We start from the raw sequence: 4,180 nt of genomic DNA, 5'->3' as shown, positions 1-4,180 counted from the left end.
ACTAGACATGAGGACAGCAGTTTATTTTTTTATGCCGAGGGTGGTAAAACACATTGGGGCTTTCCCCACGTGCCCGTGCCCAGCTCCTGCCTGCCGACACAGTGGGCATCCACGGCTGCGCCCAGGCGTGGAGCCCAGCCGGTGCTGGTGCCTCGCTTGGTTTGCTGTTGGTACCCCCTGGACACTTGTGTGACAGCCCTGTGTCACACTGTCTTTGGCGGGCAGCGGCTGAGCCCCGAAGCTGTTGGTTGGGGCTCTACTCAGTGCGCCCCAGCTCCTACCCTGGTGTGGCTGCCTTCAGCCCCTGCTGTGCGGCTGGAGCAGTGAGCTCAGGGGTGTGTGGGAGTCTCAGGAGGCTCAGAGGGCTTGAAATCCTTGGGGGTTGGGGTCCTTGGAGGGCTGGGGAGCGATGCGGGGCTCTGGGGCTGTGGAGGCTCCTGCGGTTCGTAGATACTCTCCTGGCTCCTCTGCGTCATGGTACCTGGGTACGGGCTCGAGCAAGGCGAGTAGTTTGGTCTTTCAGGTGGCAGTGGCGTCTGCTGGCGTGGGATCCAGATCTCAGGGGTGCTGGGGCACCTGCTCTGACTGCTCAGGCACTGGTGGAAGCAGCTCTTTATATGCTGGAGTCTTGAAGCTCCAGCGACGGGCCTGTGGAGAGAGGAGGCCGCTGAGGCGCTCAGCTGCAGAGGGGGCGCACGGACTGTCCCCCACAGCACGGCCCAGAGCTGGCAAGGCTCCCCAGCACGGGCAGAGCTGCTGGCACGCCTTGGCCGACGTGGACACCCGCACCTCATGGCAGCCCCGAGCAGGGGGACTCCTCAGGGCAGGTTCGGTGGCCACCAGCCAGCGCTACTGGGCGCCTCCCTGGCTGGGGCAATCTCTTGCCCCGCTCTTTCTCATCCTGCCCTTGCTTTTGGGCAGCCAGCGGGCTGCCACTCCGCGGCAGCCTGACTAGAAATGCTTCGTGGCTCTGAGCAGCCATCAGAGGAAGAGGAGGGAGGGAAATGTACTCACGCTTTCTTCTTCCTTCGCCACCAGACCACGACACAGCCCAACACAATGGCAACTTGCAGAGAAACAACAGCCGCTACTGCACCTATAGTAGAGAGCTTTCCAGGGTCTCTGGGACCGGAAACAGCTGGGGGGCTCGGGGGATTGTAAAGCTCTGTGGTTCTCTCGGTGACATCATCTGCAGGAGCAATCAGGAACGTTAGCCCGTCCTGCGCACCACTGGTAAGCGTGCAGCACGATTGATCCGGCCAGGACATTCTCTCTTTCCCCCCCGTACTGGTGCCTGGAGGCACGTTCCCACCCTTTGGGGCAGGGTGTCCCACCCAACCAAACCCAGAAGGCCGGAAGGGGAGCACAGGGGGGGCGCAGCTGCTTGAGCCTTTGAGTGACACGGACAGAAACCGTCCCTGCAGCAGGCAGTGCCACCCCAGCTCTCCCTCCCCGTGAGACAGTTCCCACACCCCAGGGGACAGACTCAGGCCTCCTCAAGTGGCACTGAAGCCTTGCCCTCCCCCTAGTGCCTTTTCTCCAGCACAGGCACCGCCTGCAGCACCTCCCAGGTTTCAGGATGTGTCTCCCACTTGGGGACCCCAGCAAGACTGCTCCGTACCTGAGCCCGGTTCATAAGCCCGATTTATCTTGCTCTGGTGGTCTTCTCCAGGCTTTGACGGCACTGCCAAAAAGCAGAGGGGGAAGGTTAAGCCTCAGCGTGTCTCAGGCACAGAGGACACAGGAGGACAGGGAGGTTCCCCCTAAGCCTCTGCCTAGTCTGGGAGTCAGGGCATCGCTGTGGACCTCGGCTCAGGGAGGGATCCCGCTCTGTGCTGCTCCTGTGCCTCTCGGCAGTCACAGCAAGCTCGGGGATGCAGCTGGAGCGGGAGGGACATTTGGCACATTTCCCATATCTGCGGAACATGGTCCCGATGCCTCGAACCCAAAACACTTTCAGCTTTGGCTGCTGCTGTGACTTGCCAGAGTGGGCACTGGGGGAAGAGCCTGCGCCTGGTTCCGACTCCACGCAACAGCCACGCCTGACCTGCTGGGGGACCAGGAAATTGCAGGCCATCTTTTGGTTTGCGTTGCACTTTTGGCGACGTGTAAAGCGATGCAAAATGCCTTCCTTCAAAGAGGACGGGAAGAAGCTGCAGCCAGTCCGGCCAGGGAAACAGCCCTTTCGAGAAGGGCTCCTCCGCCCTTCCCTGTAAGCACCAGCAACGGTCACGGTTGCCCCATCCCAGCTATCGGTCGGCAGACGGGAGACGCAGCACATACCCAAGAAGCCTGCCGAACCAGCATCCCCACCGACCTCCAGCATCAGGAAAGGGCAGCCGGCGTCGCCTGGCACCTCGCTCCTGCCTGGAACTGGGCCAGTGGGCAAGCAGTGCTGCCCGTGAGCTGAACACAAGTTCAGCGCTTGCCAGGCCCTCAAATCTGCCTGCCAGCAGACGCCTGCACAAACCAGCTCCGAGCCGTAACGGCAAAACTGGGGCAGCAGCCGCCCCTGGCCCTCCGCTTGAAGCACAACTGGCAGCAGAGGCTCTGCACCATCTCTGTGGCTCAGCTGCCAAATTTCACAGCGAAGGCAGAGTGAAATGTGCCCACCGTGTCCTCTCTCCTGTTCCTCCAACATTTGCCTTAAGAACTCAGATGACTCGCAGGGGCCAGCAGACAGCTTTGCAAGGCAAAGCTCCACAGGGCGCATCTCTGAGCCCGGCCCGTTCCCTCTCTGCTCTCCTCCATGTCTGCGCATGGGCCACGGACGGAGCAACTTGCTCTTCAGGCGGAAAGAAGCCTAGAGGGTAGATGCAGCTTCCTCCCACTGATTTACCCGTGGGATGGCTCTCAGGCTGGAGGACAGCAACGGGCTACGAATTCGGGATGGTGTAACCCTTGGGAGGCTCTTCAGGAGAATTGCACATGAGTAAGCCCTTGCCACATTGACACTGTTTCTTCTTTCAAGGAAAGGGACATAGAGCGCTTACCTGCAGGATGCCCCAAGGGCTCCAAACCAACAGCCTGCCATGCATCTCGATAAACTTTGGCAGCATCCTCACCCAGAAGCAAGCACAGAGGGGAAATGTTGCCATTGCCTGTTGGCATCCGCTTGTGCCTTAGTGAACCGCAGGCACTGGAAGGGGCTCAGGTAGCAGCGTGGGAGCCAGACCCCGGGGAGATTGCCAGCGCTGCAGAGGGGCCTGGTGACCTCTTGGCCGGCACCTGGCAGCTCTCCAACACGCTCTTTAAGCCAGGCCATGAACAAGACCCCTTGCAGAGCACCGGGACCAACATAGGGCCCCTGGGGGCATTCTTACCCGCACAGCTCTCACACACACAGGGGAAGCCCTCACCAAAGCGCTCGAGGGAAAAGCCACATCCACGCTTCTCGGGGAGAGGAGCCCGCTGGCCCGTGAAAGGTCGCAAATGTGCCGAGTGCTTACCTGCTTCCTGCTCTTGCCAAGGTGCAGCCCAGGCAGCCCTGGCACGTAGGGCCTCCAGGAGGAGGAGGAGGAGGAGGCAGTGCTGAATGAGGGCCATGGCTCCCTTCAGCCACATGATCCTGTGCTGCTGTCACCGCTGCTGCTGCATGTGGTGCAGTTGCGGCTGGGGGCTGAGGCGTGGGTACTTATAGCTGGTGCATCGCCGTGGAGCTCCGTGACCTCACAGCCCCACTGTCAGATCGCAGCCCCACTGTGACCTCAGGGCCGGCCCAGGCTGCATGGCAATGGTGCTCAGGGGGAGAGCCGCTGGAGCACAGCCGGGGCAGCTGCCCTCCCAGGCTGGGGAGCACGCCCCGTCGGGCAGCTCCGTCCAAGGGCTGGCACACAGTCCCACCTGGGGCTGAGCCCGCAGCTCTGCCCTCTTTTCCGGGCACTGTCACAGGGGCAGCGCGGAGCTCACAGTGCCCCAGATGACCTGGGGAGCGCAGCCAGGGCATTTCTGACCTCCTCCGGTGCTGTTAGCAACAGCTCACGAGGCTGAGGAGTGAATGATTTCAGCCTCAAGACAAGTGCCAGATCCCCTCCTGTGCGCACCTTCCTGGCTGGAGCCCGGTTTGGCGCCTTGGGGGACCCCAGGGCTAACAAGTCACGTTTGTTTGACGGGAAAGATGAAGCCTTCACTCTTCCCTTTCTCCTTCACGTGAAACTTAAGGGAATACTTTCTGTTGGGG

General features: G+C 61.3%; 1 long non-coding RNA gene across 1 annotated transcript; it reads right to left on the bottom strand.

Moving 5' to 3' along the window:
• Positions 1-274: 274 nt before the first annotated feature.
• Positions 275-1,746, bottom strand: LOC130148859 (uncharacterized). The gene is made up of 3 exons (XR_008821679.1): positions 1,622-1,746; positions 1,015-1,189; positions 275-648 (listed from the first exon to the last, which is right to left on the bottom strand). It is a non-coding gene; the product is annotated as an uncharacterized LOC130148859 (long non-coding RNA).
• Positions 1,747-4,180: the final 2,434 nt, after the last annotated feature.

The sequence above is a fragment of the Falco biarmicus genome, chromosome 4 (assembly GCF_023638135.1).
Source record: "Falco biarmicus isolate bFalBia1 chromosome 4, bFalBia1.pri, whole genome shotgun sequence".
NCBI lineage: Eukaryota > Metazoa > Chordata > Aves > Falconiformes > Falconidae > Falco > Falco biarmicus.
Note: the sequence above shows the minus strand (reverse complement) of the source record. Positions and strands in the feature narration are given on the sequence as shown.